The sequence below is a fragment of the Pollicipes pollicipes genome, unplaced genomic scaffold, assembly GCF_011947565.3.
Source record: "Pollicipes pollicipes isolate AB1234 unplaced genomic scaffold, Ppol_2.1 Scaffold_6052;HRSCAF=7182_pilon_pilon_pilon, whole genome shotgun sequence".
Lineage (NCBI taxonomy): Eukaryota > Metazoa > Arthropoda > Thecostraca > Pollicipedomorpha > Pollicipedidae > Pollicipes > Pollicipes pollicipes.
The window spans coordinates 1148767-1167342 of NW_023596805.1; the positions used below are offsets into that span (position 1 = coordinate 1148767).

Below are 18576 nucleotides of genomic sequence, written 5' to 3' on the forward strand. Positions count from 1 at the left end.
TTTTGAACCTGACTAGCAGTTATGTAGTTTGATACCTATTCAGTCGAATCGTAGTGTCCGGTTTCTCAGGCTTTGGAAAGTGGGTCAAATTCAGCGAGGAATTCGTTTTCATTTGCTTTTGGGGTAATTATACCCATTGTTCGCTCGTTAGCGCATCACACTATCTCTGAAAACTCTTCAAAACTGATGTATTTATGTTTTGTGCTCGGAAACGCCCGGCCGTTTGCACTCACATTCGACACTGCGCACTGGACACCCAGTTTCAAACTGGTAAAGCTTCTTGCATTCTGCGAATTCTATTTTAATCCGTGTAAGTTCCATAGAGGCAGTAAGCCGAAGTCACATCTGCATGAAAAGGAAAGTAAAAGTCGCCTGTTCGGATGGGTTGAATGCAAATTTTTGACGACTAGGGCAGCACAAATTTCAATGGCTAGGTTTCTTGTCCTTGGGGCTTTTTTGGTCCTGAGATCAGTGGTGGCAGACGTAGAAACGTAAGTTGTTACTGTTTTGTCATTGTTTCCCCATTGTTAACAGCCGGGACAAGGTGTTGTTCATCACCTGTTCCCCGAATTTTGCGGTATTGCTGGTGGCCAGCCTATGTGTTGCTGTTTATCCACCTTTGCCGTTCCGGCGACGGGGTCATAAAAGGTGAGGGGGCTGCACTGGTTGGTACACCTGTACACCTGTACATGCCTGTACAGGTGGGGTGTTCGGAACGGTGTGGTCTCTCCACCGTATGTTCCTCCGTCGTTATGTGCACGTTGATGAGGATCTTGAGCTTCAGTGGCTAATACCACAAACACAGGAGGGGGCTGCACTCGTTGGTCTACCAAATGATAGTTTCTCCACCGTATGCCTGTACAGGTGGGGGTGTTCGGAACGGTGTGGTCTCTCCACCGTATGCCTGTACTGGTGGGGTGTACGGAACGGTGTAGTCTCTCCACCGTATGCATGTACTGGTGGGGTGTTCGGAACGGTGTAGTCTCTCCACCGTATGCGTGTATTGGTGGAGTGTTCGGAACGGTGTAGTCTCTCCACCGTATGCATGTACTGGTGGGGTGTTCGGAACGGTGTAGTCTCTCCACCGTATGCGTGTACTGGTGGGGTGTACGGAACGGTGTAGTCTCTCCACCGTATGCGTGTATTGGTGGAGTGTTCGGAACGGTGTAGTCTCTCCACCGTATGCGTGTATTGGTGGAGTGTTCGGAACGGTGTAGTCTCTCCACCGTATGCGTGTATTGGTGGAGTGTTCGGAACGGTGTAGTCTCTCCACCGTATGCGTGTATTGGTGGAGTGTTCGGAACGGTGTAGTCTCTCCACCGTATGCCTGTACTGGTGGAGTGTTCGGAACGGTGTAGTCTCTCCACCGTATGCGTGTACTAGTGGAGTGTTCGGAACGGTGTAGTCTCTCCACCGTATGCGTGTACTGGTGGAGTGTTCGGAACGGTGTAGTCTCTCCACCGTATGCGTGTACTGGTGGAGTGTTCGGAACGGTGTAGTCTCTCCACGGCATGTTTCTCCTGTCGTTATGTGCACGCTGATAGGATCTTCAGCTTCAGTGGCTAATACAATAAACACAGGATATTCTGGGTTCATGATATCACATAAGTATCCTGCATACAATACAGATACGTTGGAACAAACTGACCACTGATTGCTGCTATAAACACAGATAATCAACGGAAGTCAAGACATGTACCGAGCAATGGTGCGACATGAACGGATGCACAGCACGATTCAAATGCACGTAGCGTGCAATACAAAATAAGGAAGAACGATACCATACAGACAAGTCGATGCACTGCCATGCCGACTGGTGCAACGACGCACCGCCACCGGAAGTAAGGTAAAAGCCGCGATCCTGCCAGGATTCGAACCTGGAATCTTCTGATCCGTAGTCAGACGCGTTGTCCATTGCGCCACAGGACCGATTGATGGGGCACAAGGGGCAGGCATTTTGGGGGAGGGGCAATACAATGATATGTTTGGGGGGGGTAGGGGGCAGGCAAGCTTGACGTGGTCCTTGGTGAAGGTCCAATTGGAAGGGGGCAGCAATGTTTTGTGCTTTCCCGACATGCCCGAAAGCAAAGCATTTTGTTCGTTTTGCTTGATCCTGGTAGCGTTGCCATAAGTGTGGAGCTTAGCCTGTGGAGGTATAACTCCGTATTTTGTCTCAGATGTCTGTTTATCCATTGCTCATTTTTTAGTCTCTTAAACCAATTTTATGAAGCTCCAAAAATCTGTCGGGCGCACGTTTTGCTATGAAGGCGCGTGACTGATCGAGCAAAGTTCTGACGCTGCATGATGCACTCCTGGTTTTGAACTATTTCAACATGTTACGACATCAAATTTTGTTGTTTCCCTGCTCGTTCTAGGTAGAAATCGCACCTAGAATATTTTCATCCGCAGTACGGCGCGTTATCCATTGCGCTCCAGACACGGTTGCCAGTTTTTAGAAGTAAGCTTTTCTTGAGAAATAACACAATGGAGTGGGAAGGGACAGCGGTTAGGAAACCTTGATGAGGGCATTGACAAAATGTTAATTGAGGGGGAAGACAAGGATATGACCTATGCTGGTGCCATGGAAAAATGAGACTCTAATTTGTTCTATGACCTAATAAAAAAATATTACCAAATCCGCGAAGCCCATCCAGAAATGTTATGCTGGATCCACCTATTACAAAAACCCGTACAAATGAAACTACTAATTTACACCGAGTACCAGGATATCACTGAAAAAGTTAAGCCGAGTGACGGGTGTACCCTCTGTGCATTTTCTTACCACACCACCAGAAATCCTGAGGCAATGCTGTTCCACATTCTGGAGCTAAGCAAAGTGAGCAATCACGTTATGCACAGGGTTAATGCAACGGTGTGTGTGGGAGAAGGGGGGGGGGTCAGACAAAGTGGGGTCAGAGTTTTACTGATCGGCATGGTCTCTCCACCGCATATCTGTCCTGGCGGGTGGTAGCAATTAGTGTGGTCTCTCCACCGTATGTCTGTCCTCGCGGGTGGTAGCAATTAGTGTGGTCTCTCCGCCGTATGTCTGGCCTGGTGGGTGGTAGCAATAGTGTGCTCTCTCCACCGTACGTCTGTCCTCGCGGGTGGTAGCAATTAGTGTGGTCTCTCCGCCGTATGTCTGTCCTGGTGGGTGGTAGCAATAGTGTGCTCTCTCCACCGTACGTCTGTCCTCGCGGGTGGTAGCAATTAGTGTGGTCTCTCCACCGTATATCTGTCCCGGCGGGTGGTAGCAATTAGTCTGGTCTCTCCACCGTATGCCTGTACTGGCGAGTGGTAGCAATTAGTGTGGTCTCTTCACCGTATGCCTGTACTGGGGGGTAGTAGCAATTAGTGTGGTCTCTCCACCGTATTCCTGTACTGGTGGGTGGTAGCAATTAGTGTGGTCTCTCCACCGTATATCTGCCCTGGCGGGTGGTAGCAATTAGTGTGGCCTCTCCACCGCATGCCTGTGCTGGTGGAGTGTTCGGGACGGCAAAGTCTCTCCACCGTACGCTTTTCCCGCCGTTATTTGCACGCTGATAAGGCTCTTGAGTTTCAAGGGGTTAAACAGTGAACACAGGACAACATGGGCTCACAGTCGCACATGAGTGTCCTGCATGCAATACTGATAAGTCAAAATATACGGACCACTGATTGCTGGTACGAACACGGCAATCGAAAGAAGTTAAAATATCAGGAGGGTAACGGTGCGATATGAACGCATGAACAACGCGAAATACCTTTAGCGTGCAATACAAAAGAATAAAGAACAAAGCCATTTAAGCTAGCCGATATATCGCTGTGCCGACTGGTGCGCGGGCACACCGCCAGCGGACGCGAGGAGAAAACTTGCGATCCTGCCAGGATTCGAACCTGGAATCTTCTGATCCGTAGTCAGACGCGTTATCCATTGCGCCACAGGACCGGTTGGCGGGGCACAAGAGGCGGGTATTTTGGGGGAGGGGCAATGCAATGGTGTGGTGGGGCAGCGGTCAGGCAAGCTTGACGTGATCCTTGATCGAGCTCCGGTTGGAAGAGTACAGGAATACTATGTGCTTTTCACCACGGCCGGAAGCACGGAATTGTGTTTTTTTATTAATCTCGGTGAGACTGGCATTGAACATGGAGCCTAGCCCGTGAAGGTGTGATTTCTTCCTCTGTTGCGTTGGGGCTTGAGTCCACTGACCTTTGAGAAGAAAGAGGAAAAATCAGCGAAAATCCTGTTTTGTTCACCTCAAATGTCTGTTTCTCTACTGTCCATTGCTTAGCTCCCGAAACTTAATATTTGAAGTTCCAAAAATATGTCGGACACATGTTTTGCGACGAAGGAGCTGGACCGATCGAAGAAAGCCCTGACGCTGCTTAATGCACACCTGGCTGCGAACCATCTCAGTCTGTGGCAATATTAAATTTCGAGATTTCCGTGTTAGTTTCAGGGAGAAATCAAACCTGGATTTGTTCTCACCCGCAGTACGGCGCGTTATTTATTGCGCCACAGACACGGCTGCCAGTTTTTGGGGGGGAGCTATTCTGGCGCAGGAGTAATACAGTGGAGCGGGGACGGGGCAGCGGTTAGGAAGCTTGATGACAACATTAATGAAATGTGAAGTGAAGAAGGGGGCAAAGTCATGAGTTACGTTTGTGCCACGGAACAATGAGGCTCCTATTTGTTGCATGACTTAATAAAAATGGCACCAAATCCACGAAGCTAAGCCCATGGAGAAATGTTATGCTCTATCCATCTGGTGCATAGATTTCTACAAATGGAACTACTTATTTATACGGAATACCAGGATATAACTGGAAAACTTAGGCCGAGTGATGAGAGTGCCGTCTAAGTATTTTCTCACCACGTCACCAGAAATCATGAGGCGACGCTCTTCCACATTCTAGAGCTGAGCAACAGAACGTTTTGATAATGTGAGCAATCGCGCAATGATGTGTGGGGGAGGGGCAGGGCTAGCCCAAGCTGGGGTTAGGGTAATACTGATCGGTGTGGTCTCTCTACCGTATACGTGAACTAGTGGGTTGTGTCAATTGGCGCGGTCTCTTCACTGTTGATGCTTGCACTGGTGTGCTGTGTGACTTGATATGGCCTCCCTACCGCATGGCTTTACTGGCAGGCTGTAGCAACTGGCGCGGTCTCTTCACTGTTGATGCCTGCACTGGTGTGCTGTGTGACTTGATACGGTCTCCCCACCGCATGGCTTTACTGGCAAGCTGTAGCAACTGGCGTGGTCTCTCCACCGTATGCCAGGAACAATACCATTAAGACTGTCCGATATGTATGCCACTGTGTGTACTAAGCCTCTGCCTGTAGTGAATTATCGGTGTGGTCTCTGCGGTCTCTGCGATCTCTCATTACACGCCTTTCTGAATTGTAATGCAGGTCGGCGTAGTCTCTCCACTGTACTGGCGAGTGGTGCCAACCCGTGGGTCTTCTCCGCCGTTCGCTGCTGCCGTCGTTATTGGCACACTGATGACGCTTGTGGTTACTACAACGAACGAAGGATAGAAGCGTGTTGGTCTGGTTGTGCAAACGTCAGGGTTTACACTCTCACAAGAGTATTCTGCACACACACAGCTGATAAGGCCGGCTGTTGACTCCTGAGTGCGGCAAAAAAACTCCAAAATATAGGTTGAAGTGAGGTTGGACCAAGCACAGACTAACACAATGAGACTATGAGAACACTAACACTATGAGAACGGGAAGGGGAGTCGTCCCGTGCAAAGGGAATGGGGAAGAGGGGGAAGGGTAGCAGGGTTAGGCAAACTTGCAGTTCTTGATCAAAGTCGAATTTAATGAATCTTTGACGACTCCGCGCCCTTCCAAGACAGCAGAAGGCACAGAACTTTGCTCGTTTTTCTTATCTTGGTGAAACTGACACCAAATTTTGAGCCTGACTGGCAAAGGTGCAGTCAGCTTCTTATTCAGTCGAGTTGAAGTGTCCATTCCCCCACCCTTTGGGAAGGGTGCTAAATTCAACGAGCAATCCGTTTTCATTACTGTTGGTGTATTTTTAGCCATTGTTTGCTGATTAGATCACCGAAACTGTCCTGAAAGCTCCTCAAAACTGATGCATCTATGTTTTCTGCTCGAAAACGCCTGGTCGTTTGCACTTACTTTCCCCTCTGCACACTGCACAAACTTTTAGAACTGTTTAAGCTTTTTGCAAGTTGAAATTGCATTTTCTGAGTGTTGGTTCCACGGAGGCTGCAAATCACCGTTATCTTTGAATGTTGCAGTTGGAAGTCACGTAATTGACGCATTGCATCCAAATTCTCAACAATTAGCACAGTTAATCGTTTAAATAGTTCAGCTTCTTGTTATTAAATCTGCATTCACCTGGCACCACTGGTAGCAAGCATTTCAACTGTTATAAAGCGTGACAGCTTGGCCATGTTCGCTCACAGGGCAATTTTGTTCATTGTTCACCGCTGAGATCGTACGTTGTTTATCCTCTGCTCTCCGAATTTTGTGGTACTGCCCGTGGCCATTCTGTGTCTTACTACGTCTCTACTGTTGCAGGAGGCATATATGTCTTTGTGAAAAGTAACTCGTTTCAGCAGTGACACGTTTAGTGAGTATAACTTGACTGCTGTTGAGCTATGTAAAATGTAGAACATGTAAAAATGTGCGTATGCGTTTTGTTAAACGATCGGCGTATCGTTTTTACGCATTCAAGTTTTTGACGTTGCACTTGGTGCACGTGCGCAGTCTGTCCAAGTATGCAGTTTTACGCATTGGTACGTGATTCTTGGAGGCACAACAACAAAACATTTTATAAGGGGAGTTCTAAAGCGCCCACAAAACAGGCATACTTGCCACCAATAACTGATAACATCCTTCAAGACTTTTTCCCATGTCTTACGGTCGTGCACAGCAAAGGGAGAAGCGACTACTTGTAGTGTTGATTGTATAGTTAGATTTATATTCAGGCAAGTCACACTTTCTTTAATTCACTTTAAATGCGCTTTTGTCCGGATGGTCATTTTCTAAAACCGGTCTGAAAAATAAACCATTCGATCCTGCCAGGATTCGAACCTGGAATCTTCTGATCCGTAGTCAGACGCGTTATCCATTGCGCCACAGGACCGATTGATGGGGCAGAAGGGGCAGGTATTTTGGGGGAGGGGCAATGCAATGATGTGGTGGGGCAGGGGTCAGGCAAGCTTGACGTGCTCCTTGATCGAGGTCCGGTTGGAAGAGGGCAGGAATACTATGTGCTCTCCCAATACGACCGAGAGCACGGCGTTATGTTCGTTTTGCTTGGTCCTGGTAGCGTTGGCATAAGCGTGGAGCTTAGCCTGTGGAGGTGAACTTCTTATTCCATCGCGTTGGGGCTTAAGTCCACCGGCCTTTGAGAAGAAAGTGGGAAAAGTCAGCGAAAAACCTGTTTTGCTTGCCTCAGATGTCTGTTTACCCATTGTTCATTGCTTAACCTCCAAATCCGGTTCTTTGAAGTTCCAAGAATTTTGCGGACACATGTTTTGCGACGATATTTCAGCTTGCTACAACATTAAATCTAATGATTTCCGTATCAGTTTCAGGGAGAAATCTAGTCTGGAATACTTCTATCTGCAGTCCGACGCGTTATTCATGGCCTGCAGAAAAAACAGGCAGTTTTTGGAGGTGAGTGTTCTTGTGCAAGAAAGTGTTCTTGAACAAGAAAAATACAATGCAGCGGGGAGGGACAGCGATTAGGAAATCACGACATCATTTAAAAAGCGGATCGAGGGAAGAGGCGAGGCCATGAGCTATGTTAGTGCCACGTAAATAATCGGACTCTAATTTGTTCTCTGACCTAATAAAAACATTGCCAAATCCGCGAAGCTAAGCCCATCCAGAAATTTTATGCTGGATCCACTTATCGCATAAATCCGCACAAACGGAACTACTAGTTTACACCGAGTACCAGGATATAACTGAACAATTAAGTCGAGTGATTGGTGTACCTTCCATCCATTTTCTCACCACATCACCAGAAATCCTGAGGCAATGCCGTTCCACATTCTAGAGCTAAGCAAAGTGAGCAATCACGTAATCCACAGGGTTAATGCAACGGTGTGTGTAGGAGGGGCAGAGGTCAGACAAGGTTGGTTCAGGGTCATACTGATCGGCATGGTCTCTCCACCGTATATCTGTCCTGGCGGGTGGTAGCCATTAGTGTGGTCTCTCCACCGTGTGTTCGTCCTGGCGGGTGGTAGCAATTAGTGTAGTCTCTCCACTGTATGCCTCTCCCGCCGTTATTTGCACGCTGATGAGGCTCTTGAGTTCCAAGGGGTAAAACAGTGAACACAGGATAATCTGGGCTCACAGTCGCACATAAGTGTCCTGCATACAATACTGATAAGTTAGAATACACGGACCACTGATTGCTGGTACGAACACGGTAATCGAAAGAAGTTAAAATATCAGGAGGGCAAAGGTGCGATATGAACGCATGAACAGCGCGAAGTACCCTTAGCGTGCAATACAAGAGAATAAAGAACAAAGCCATTTAAGCTAGCCGATATATCGCTGTGCCGACTGGTGCGCAGGCACACCGCCAGCGGACGCGAGGAGAAAACTTGCGATCCTGCCAGGATTCGAACCTGGAATCTTCTGATCCGTAGTCAGACGCGTTATCCATTGCGCCACAGGACCGGTTGGTCGGGGCACAAGGGGCAGGTATTTTGGGGGAGGGGCAATGCAATGGTGTGGTGGGGCAGCGGTCAGGCAAGCTTGACGTGATCCTTGATCGAGCTCCGGTTGGAAGAGGACAGGAATACTATGTGCTTCTCACCACGGCCGGAAGCATGGGATTGTGTTGTTTTATTAATCTCGGTGAGACTGGCATTGAACGTGGAGCCTAGCCCGTGAAGGTGTGATTTCGTCCTCTGTTGCGTTGGGGCTTGAGTCCACTGACCTTTGAGAAGAAAGAGGAAAAATCAGCGAAAATCCTGTTTTGTTCACCTCAAACGTCTGTTTCTTTATTGTCCATTGCTTAGCTCCCGAAACGTAATATTTGAAGTTCCAAAAATATGTCAGACGCATGTTTTGCGACGAAGGAGCTGGACCGATCGAAGAAAGCTCTGACGCTGCACAATGCACACCTGGCTCCGAAACATCTCAGTCTGAAGCAATATTAAATTTCGAGATTTCCGTGTTAGTTTCGGGGAGAAATTAAACCTGGATTTTTTCTCACCCGCAGTACGGCGCGTTATTCATTGCGCCACAGACACGGCTGCCAATTTTTGGAGGGGAGCTATTCTGGCGCAGGAGTAATACAGTGGAGCGGGGACGGGGCAGCGGTTAGGAAGCTTGATGACAACATTAATGAAATGTGAAGTGAAGAATGGGGCAAAGTCATGAGTTACGTTAGTGCCACGGAACAATGAGGCTCCTATTTGTTGCATGACTTAATAAAAGTGGCACCAAATCCACGAAGCTAAGCCCATCCAGAAATGCTGTGCTCTATCCACCTGGTGCATAGATTTCTACAAATGGAGCTACTTATTTATACGGAATACCAGGATATAACTGGAAAACTTAGGCCGAGTGATGAGAGTGCCTTCTAAGTATTTTCTCACCACGTCACCAGAAATCACTAGGCAATGCTCTTCCACATTCTAGAGCTGAGCAACAGAACGTTTTGATAATGTGAGCAATCGCATTACGCACAGAGATAATGCAATGATGTGTGGGGGAAGGGGGCAGGGGTAGCCCAAGCTGTGGTTAGGGTTATACTCGTCGGTGTGGTCTCTCCACCGTATTCTAGGAACAATACCATTAAGACTGTCCGATATGCATGCCACTGTGTGTACTAAGCCTCCGCCCGTAGTGAACTATCGGTGTGGTCTCTGCGGTCTCTGCGATCTCTCATTACACGCCTTTCTGAATTGTAATGCAGGTCGGTGTAGTCTCTCCACTGTACTGGCGAGTGGTGCCAACCTGTGGGTCTTCTCCGCCGTTCGCTGCTGCCGTCGTTATTGGCACACTGATGACGCTTGTGGTTACTACAACGAACGAAGGATAGAAGCGTGTTGGTCTGGTTGTGCAAACGTCAGGGTTTACACTCTCACAAGAGTATTCTGCACACGCACAGCTGATAAGGCCGGCTGTTGACTCCTGAGTGCGGCAAAAAAAACTCCAAAATATAGGTTGAAGTGAGGTTGAACCAAGCACAGACTAACACAATGAGACTATGAGAACACTAACACTATGAGAACGGGAAGGGAGTCGTCCCTTGCAAAGGGAATGGGGAAGAGGGGGAAGGGTAGCAGGGGTTAGGCAAACTTGCAGTTCTTGATCAAAGTCGAATTTAATGAATCTTTGACGACTCCGCGCCCTTCCAAGACAGCAGAAGGCACAGAATTTTGCTCGTTTTTCTTATCTTGGTGAAACTGGCACCAAATTTTGAGCCTGACTGGCAAAGGCGCAGTCAGCTTCTTATTCAGTCGAGTTGAAGTGTCCATTCCCCCACCCTTTGGGAAGGGTGCTAAATTCAACGAGCAATCCGTTTTCATTACTGTTGGTGTATTTTTAGCCATTGTTTGCTGATTAGATCACCGAAACTGTCCTAAAAGCTCCTCAAAACTGATGCATCTATGTTTTCTGCTCGAAAACGCCTGGTCGTTTGCACTTACTTTCCCCCTGCACACTGCACAAACTTTTAGAACTGCTTAAGCTTTTTACAAGTTGAAATTGCATTTTCTGAATGTTAGTTCCACGGAGGCTGTAAGTCACCGTTATCTTTGAATGTTGCAGTTGAAAGTCACGTAATTGGACGCCTTGCATCCAAATCCTCAACAATTAGCACAGTAAATCGTTTAAATAGTTCGGCTTCTTGTTCTTAAAAACTGCATGCACCTGGCATCACTGGTAGCAAGCATTTCAACTGCTATTAAAGCGTGACAGCTTAACCGGGCTCGCTCACAGCGCAGTTTTGCTCATTGTTCACCTCTGAGATCGTGCGTTGTTCATCCTCTGCTCTCCGAATTTTGTGGTACTGTCCGTGGCCATTCTGTTTGTTACTGCGTCTCTACTGTTGCAGGAGGCATATACGTCTTTTTGAAAAGTAACCCGTTTCAGCAGTGACAAGTTTAGTGAGCATAAGTTGCCTGCTGTTGAGCTATGTATAATGTAGAACATGTAATAATGTGCGTATACGTTTTGTTAACCAATCGGTGTATCATTTTTACGCATTCAAATTTTTGGCGTTACACTTGGTGCACGTGCGCAGTCTGTCCAAGTATGCAGTTTTACGCATTGGTACGTGATTCCTGGAGGCACAACAACAAAACATTTTATAAGGGGAGTTCTAAAGCACCCACAAAACAGGCATACTTGCCACCAATAACTGACAACATCCTTCAAGACTTTTTCCCATGTCTTACGGTCGTGCACAGCAATGGGAGAAGCGGCTACTTGTAGCGTTTATTGTATAGTTAGATTTATATTCAGGTAAGTCACACTTTCTTTAATTCACTTTAAGTGCGCTTTTGTCCGGATGGTCATTTTTCTAAAACCGGTCAGAAAAATAAACCATTCGATCCTGCCAGGATTCGAACCTGGAATCTTCTGATCCGTAGTCAGACGCGTTATCCATTGCGCCACAGGACCGATTAATGGGGCAGAAGAGGCGGGTATTTTTGGGGAGGGGCAATGCAATGGTGTGGTGGGGCAGGGGTCAGGCAAGCTTGACGTGATCCTTGATCGAAGTCCGGTTGGAAGAGGGCAGGAATACTGTGTGCTCTCCCAATACGGCCGAGAGCACGGCGTTATGTTCGTTTTGCTTGGTCCATTGCGCCACAGAGCCGACTGACGGGGCAGAAAGGGCAGGTATTTTGGGGGAGGGGCAATGCAATGGTGTGGTGGGGCAGAGATCAGGCAAGCTTGAAGTGATCCTTGATCGAAGTCCGGTTGGAAGAGGGCAGGAATACTATGTGCTCTCCCAAACGGCCGAGAGCACGGCGTTATGTTCGTTTTCCTTGGCCCTGGTAGCGTTGGCATAAGCGTGGAGCTTAGCCTGTGGAGGTGAACTTCTTATTACATCGCGTTGGGGCTTTAGTCCACCGGCCTTTGAGAAGAAAGTGGGAAGTCAGCGAAAAAAACCTGTTTTGCTTGCCTCAGATGTCTGTTTACCCATTGTTCATTGCTTAGCCTCCAAAACCTGCTCTTTGAAGTTCCAAGAATTTTGCGGACACATGTTTTGCGACGAAGGCGCTGGATTGATTGAAAAAGTTCCGACGATGCACACTTGGTTCCAAACTATTTCAGCTTGCTACAACATTAAATGTTATGATTTCCGTATAAGTTACGGGGAGAAATCTAGCCTGGAATATTTGTATTCGCAGTCCGACGCGTTATTCATGGCCCTAAAGAAAAAATGGTAGTTTTTGGGGGTGAGCTTTTTTGTTCAGGAAAAATACAATGGAGCGGGAAGGGACAGCGAGTAGGAAAGCACATCATTTAAAAAAGTGGAGGGAAGAGACGAGGTCATCAATGTTATGTTGTGTTATGTTATGTTACGTTATGTAGCTATGTTAGTGCCACGTAAAAAATGGGACTCCAATTTGTTCTATGACCTAATAAAAATATTTCCAGATCCACGAAGTTAAACCCATCCAGAAATTTTATGCTGGATCCACCTATTGCATAGACCGGTACAAATGGGACCATTAATTTACACCGAGTACCAGGATATAACTGAAAAATTAAGTCGAATGATTGGTGTACCTTCCGTGCATTTTTTTACCACATCACCAGAAATCCCGAGGCAATGGTGTTCCACATTCTAGAGCTAAGCAAAGTGAGCAGTCACATTATGCACAGGGTTAATGCAACGGTGTGTGTGGGAGGAGGGGGCAGGGGTCAGACAAGGTGGGGTCAGGGTCATACTGATCGGCATGGTCTCTCCACCGCATATCTGTCCTGGCGGGTGGTAGCAATTAGTGTGGTTTCTCCACCGTATATCTGTCCTCGCGGGTGGTAGCAATTAGTGCGGTCTCTCCACCGTATATCTGTCCTGGCGGGTGGTAGCAATTAGTATGGTCTCTCCACCGTACGCTTCTTCCACCGTTATTTGCACGCTGATAAGGCTCTTGAGCTTCAAAGGGTAAAACAACGAGCACAGGATAATCTGGGCTCACAGTCGCACATGAGTGTCTTGCATACAATACCGATGAGTCAGAATATAAGGACCACTGATTGCTGCCATAAACACAGGTAATAGAGAGAAGTTAAAACATCAGCAGAGTAGCGGTGCGATATGAACAGATGAACAGCTCGAAATGCACTTACCGTGCAATACAAAAGACTAAAGAACAACGCCATTCGGGCTAGCCGATATATCACTGCGCCGACTGGTGCGCCGACGTACCGCCAGCGGACGCAAGGGGAAAACCTACGATCCTGCCAGGATCCGAACCTGGAATCTTCTGATCCGTAGTCAGACGCGTTATCCATTGCGCCACAGAACCGATTGATGCAGTACAAGGATAGGTTTTTTGGCGGGAGGGGCAATACAATGATGTGCTTTGGGGGGGGGGGGGGGGCAGGGATCAAGCAAGCTTGACGTAATCTTTGATCAAGGTCCGATTGAAAGGGGACAGGAATGTTTTGCGCTTTCCCATCACGGCCAGAAACATGGCGTTATGTTCGTTTTGCTTGGTCTTGGTAGCATTGGCATAAGTGTGGAGCTCAGCCTGTGGAGGTGTGACTTCGTATTCCGTCGCGTTGGGGGACTGAGCCCAGCGGCCTTTAAGAAGAAAGTGGGGAAGTCAGCGAAAAACCTGTTTTGCTCACCTCAGATGTCTGTTTATGTCTCAGATGTCTGTATATTGGAAGGGAAATTTTCTGGGGAAGGGTTATGCAATGGGGGAGGGGTAGGCAATCATGGTATGATCCTTAACCATAGGGAGAACCAAGCGGAACAGGTGGGCCATACGTTTTCTCACGATGGCTGAAGACGGCGAAAATTTTGCTCCGTAATGTGCAGCTTGGCCCAGCTCGTGCAGCTTGGTCAACCAAATGGACCCAATCCGAAAATGTGGTGCTGGATCAAGCTCTGTCATAGATTATTCGTTCAGAGCTATGAGGCAATTCTCAACATCAGTATTTAGGCTCATCTGGATCGTCACGTTTTTTGAAGCCAATATATTTGCAACCGCTCATCGCAGGCTCATGCAGCCTCTAGCAACAAAAAGCGTAATTCTTTAAAAGATGTACGGTATAAATTGATGGGGGTTTGCAACCGAGATATTTCGTCCACCGGGTTTTGTAGCAGCATTGGTTGCTTTGTTTCGCGACGCTGCTTGCGGGGTGCTTACTTACTGAAGAAGCATTGCAAACCGTTAATCACTTGAACAAGCATACTGACCACCATCCGTACCTCCAGCTTTGGCCAATCACAAATGGCCTCGATAAGACGATATCGCAGGAAGTTTACTGGGCAGGCCAAAGTGGTGGGTATCGGCGTAATACACCAGAAAAGGATTCTAGTGCTGCCCATTCCGTTAAAATTATTTATCCCCACCGCTCGCCTGCCGCCAGGTCTATGCGACCTGGGTGTGCATTAGCGAACAGGGTGCAGCATGATTTGCTTGCCTGACTCTTGCAAGCTTGCCTGACCCCCCCCCCCCCTCCCCGACTATTGCATTGCCCCTCCCCCGAAATATATTCCCCTTACGCCCCATCAGCCGGTCCTATGGCGCAATGGATAACGCGTATGACTACGGATCAGAAGATTCCAGGTTCGAATCCTGGCAGGATCGCGTCTTTTCTCGTAGCCTCCGCTGGCGGAGCGTCGGCGCACCAGTCGACACAGCAAAGATATCGACTAGTCCGAATTGCGTTGTTCCTCATTCTTTTGTATCGCTCGTCACGTGCACTTCAATCGCGCTGCTCATACGTCCACATCGTTTTTGTCCCTCTGCCCATGCTCCAGAATTCGTTCAACTTGTATTTGTACCAACACCCAGCGGTCAGCATACTTTACCGTACGGGTATTGCATGCAGCATGCTCATGTGAGACCGTGAACCTACGTCATCCTGCAATATATTACCCCCGAAGATTAAGAACATCATCGGCCTGCGAATAGCGACGGCAGCAGCATACGGCGGAGAGACCACACCAGCCGTCACAACCAATCCTTACAGGCAAACTGTGGGAAGATCAAACCGGTCATCACACCGGGCATGCATTGGAAAGACCTTACAGATCATCGCGACCCGCCCGTGCGTAATACAAGGGAGTAATGACCTGTCACAGTCACGCCGCATCCATACGGATCTTCCAGCTTACATGGTTTCCGGTGATGCCGCGGACCAACCCATTCTTACTGGTTTTTTTTTTCTAGCCATGAGTCAGTTTTCAACACCAGTGTTCCGACCAATGCCGAACGTCACGCTTTCTGAAGCAAATGTTTTCACAACTGAATATCACGAGCGAACGCCGTTGCCAGCAGCCAGAGATGGAATTATTCTATAATCACGTGGTATACGTTAGGAATTCGGGGCCGAGATATTTGGTTGGCAAGGCTGAACAGCGCGGGCTACATTGTTTTTCAGTATTATTTGCGACACACTTTTTCCTGAAGACACAGACCGCGATTGTAAAATGTCAATTTCCGTAACAACCAGGCTGTCTACCATCCGCATCTGCAGCTCAGGGCAAATGGAAATGACATGGTGGACGACACTACGAAGGTTTTATGTGAAAGCACAATGCAGAGTCTGCTTACATGAAGCACCAGAACAGTTTTGGTGCTGCCCTTCCGTCAGAGTACCCCATACATCATCACTACTTGACTGGTCTGTACGATTGGTGGGCGTGTTTATCAGCAAGGCGCAATATGACATGCAGCTTTTCAAATCTCCTGCCCGTTGGCCGTTAAAGAATAAGGATTTACCCACTTACTTTTAGGGAGCGGGGCAAAAAGCGGGAAGAAAAATGTTTCCTAGTGCATTAGGTTAATATTTTTACTTGTATTTAGCGTAATTGGACAGATTTCTTTGCATGGATAATGTGGCAGGGGTGCATCTAGCACCACCCCTTTAGATTGGGTCTGTTTGATGGACGAAGCTCAACGGACCGGGTCAAGCTGCACGTGATTAGTGAACGTTTCTGCGCTTTCGGCCGTCTTGAGAAAGCACGTGATCCACCCGGTCCAATTGATCCCCTTATATCAAAGATCATATTACACTTGTGCCTTCCCTCCCCATTGCATTACTCTTCCTCCGGAAAACCTCCCCTCTCTCCAAAAAATTAGTCCTGTCGCGCATCGCATAACGCGTCTGACTACGGAACAGAGTATTCCAGGTTGGAATCCTGGCAGGATCGAGTGGTTTTAGTTAAGGCCTGAGATGAATTAAAAATCTACCGTGCAGTGGTGTGTGTGTGTGAGTTGCATATATTCACTGAGTAGAGTAGAAAACATGCGTATTTTGGCGTGCTTTTAGAGCTTTTTCAAAAAATTTTCTGGTTATGGTCCTCCAGGCGGTATGTAATATCTGTTTTATATCTTTATTATACCATCATACCATTTTTTATATCTTAATATCTTTTTATACCACACACCAACCGCCCAATTTTACCACCGAAAATTTAGTAGGCAACAAAAATACACCCGCTGGTTTATAAGATGCACGCATATCTTATTTACACGTTGCGCATTTTAAATGGCTCAATGGCAGTCAGGTAAAAGCCACCATGCGTATAGCTGAGAAAATGCCTGTCTCACGCTGCAACAGTGAAGCTGCAGTGGCACCTGGAACGGATAAGGCAGTAACACAAAGTGCGGGGAGCAGGTGATAAATAATATCGTATCTAACCTGCCAAATATGAGCGCAATTTCAACGCGAGTGAGCCCAAACCAGGCGCCACGCTTTCTAAAAGTTCATATATTTGCTGCTACTGATCCCAGGTTCATGCAGTTTCCGATATCAAGAATCCCATTTATTGAAAACTGTGCTGTCTAATTGCCAGGAATTAACATACAAGCCGTCCGAACAGGCAAGCTTTATCTTTCTTTGAATGCAAATAAGACCACGATTTGCTGCCTTTATGGAACTAATAAAGAAAGAGTAAGATTTCCGATTACGTAAAGCCTAAACGGTTCGAAGCAGTGTGTGCAGTGTGCAGTTTCGAAATTGAATGCAAGCGGTGGAGTGTTTTTGTGCATAAAACATAGATCCCCCAGTTTTTAAGACCTTTTACGGACAGGATTTGGGGGCGGGGTAAGTGGCAAACAATGGCTAAATCCACATCAAAAGTAAATAAAAACGGTCTCGCTGACACGCGTTCTCAAAAACTGCAGTCCTGGAGTTAAACACGACGGAAAATGACACTAGATCCCTGCGAGTCAGGATCTAAACTCTTTGAGTCAGAACTTGATCAAGAATTACATCAAAATTCCTTATCCCTGGTTCCCCCTAGCCCCCCCCCCCCCCCAGTTTTCATTACCCTCCGCACCCCCACAGTCGGTCCTGTGGCGCAATGGATAACGCGTCTGACTACGGATCAGAAGATTCCAGGTTCGAATCCTGGCAGGATCGAGTACTTTTAGCTGCACGCTAGCTTTTGCAAGGATGTATGTGGGCATCAGCGTATTAGGAATATGATTAATCGGACTCGTGCGAAAAATGTAATCAAAGTGACGATTAGAGATGGCACCTTTTACCTTGCAGAACCATAAAGCTTTTGGAAAAACCCAAAGCTATTGTATTGGGCAATGCCATTAAAACAGCGGTTTTGGTTGGCTTGTAAAAATCCCAATACAAATGTGCGATTATTGAGGTGTTTAAAGCCACTGCGCATTTCTCCTGAGGCTGCAAAGCTCACTGGACAATATAACCAAAAACAAAATATCGTGGACAGAGAGAGAGCAGCTTTATCAGGTGATACAACACAATGCATTATGCACAGCTAAGTAGCAGCCCAGCAATAATTGGCATTACTGCCACTGCAGTTTAACCAAGATTAAGCAAAAAGAATAAAACACAGCGCTCTTTCAACCATCATGGAAGAGCGCATAGCCTCCTGTCCCTTTTGAATCCGACTTTGATCAAAGATCATGACAAACTTGTTTGATCCCTGAAACCCCCCCCCCCCCCCACACACACACCCCTCAACCCCCTAACTAATCGTGTAATCCCTCCCGGCAGAAAGCCTGCCCTTTTAAGGTGACAGACGGTCCTGTGGCGCAATGGATAACGCGTCTGACTACGGATCAGAAGATTCCAGGTTCGAATCCTGGCAGGATCGATGTTTTCTCCTTGGCTGGTCTGTGCATGGTTCAACCTTGTGCCAACTTGCGTCTATACCATCACGCAGTGGTCGGCACACTCTTCCGCATTGACACCGTATGCAGGGTACTTACGTTAGAATGAACCTATATTTTCCTGCGTTCTCTGTTTGTTGTGTTTATCGCGCTTACCGTTGAAGCGTGTATAGTGGAGAGACCACACCAATCGTATCAACAAATCCTGACAAGCATACAGCGGAGAGAACCGCACCGATTGACGGTCTCTACGCTCCCGCTCAGACTCTCAGCGCAGGCATCATCACATTGCAATGCTAGGAGTATGCATCT

General features: G+C 47.5%; 9 non-coding genes across 9 annotated transcripts; 3 read left to right on the top strand and 6 right to left on the bottom strand.

Annotated features, from left to right (window-relative positions):
* Positions 1-1856: 1856 nt before the first annotated feature.
* TRNAR-ACG (transfer RNA arginine (anticodon ACG)) lies at positions 1857-1929 on the bottom strand. The gene has a single exon. It is a non-coding gene; the product is annotated as a tRNA-Arg (tRNA).
* Positions 1930-3852: 1923 nt separating this feature from the next.
* TRNAR-ACG (transfer RNA arginine (anticodon ACG)) lies at positions 3853-3925 on the bottom strand. Its single transcript has one exon. It is a non-coding gene; the product is annotated as a tRNA-Arg (tRNA).
* A 3099-nt stretch (positions 3926-7024) lies between these two features.
* Positions 7025-7097, bottom strand: TRNAR-ACG (transfer RNA arginine (anticodon ACG)). The gene has a single exon. It is a non-coding gene; the product is annotated as a tRNA-Arg (tRNA).
* A 1477-nt stretch (positions 7098-8574) lies between these two features.
* Positions 8575-8647, bottom strand: TRNAR-ACG (transfer RNA arginine (anticodon ACG)). The gene has a single exon. It is a non-coding gene; the product is annotated as a tRNA-Arg (tRNA).
* A 2885-nt stretch (positions 8648-11532) lies between these two features.
* Positions 11533-11605, bottom strand: TRNAR-ACG (transfer RNA arginine (anticodon ACG)). Its single transcript has one exon. It is a non-coding gene; the product is annotated as a tRNA-Arg (tRNA).
* A 1786-nt stretch (positions 11606-13391) lies between these two features.
* TRNAR-ACG (transfer RNA arginine (anticodon ACG)) lies at positions 13392-13464 on the bottom strand. The gene has a single exon. It is a non-coding gene; the product is annotated as a tRNA-Arg (tRNA).
* A 1220-nt stretch (positions 13465-14684) lies between these two features.
* On the top strand, positions 14685-14757 carry TRNAR-ACG (transfer RNA arginine (anticodon ACG)). The gene has a single exon. It is a non-coding gene; the product is annotated as a tRNA-Arg (tRNA).
* A 2709-nt stretch (positions 14758-17466) lies between these two features.
* On the top strand, positions 17467-17539 carry TRNAR-ACG (transfer RNA arginine (anticodon ACG)). The gene has a single exon. It is a non-coding gene; the product is annotated as a tRNA-Arg (tRNA).
* A 636-nt stretch (positions 17540-18175) lies between these two features.
* TRNAR-ACG (transfer RNA arginine (anticodon ACG)) lies at positions 18176-18248 on the top strand. The gene has a single exon. It is a non-coding gene; the product is annotated as a tRNA-Arg (tRNA).
* The last annotated feature ends 328 nt before the right edge of the window (positions 18249-18576 follow it).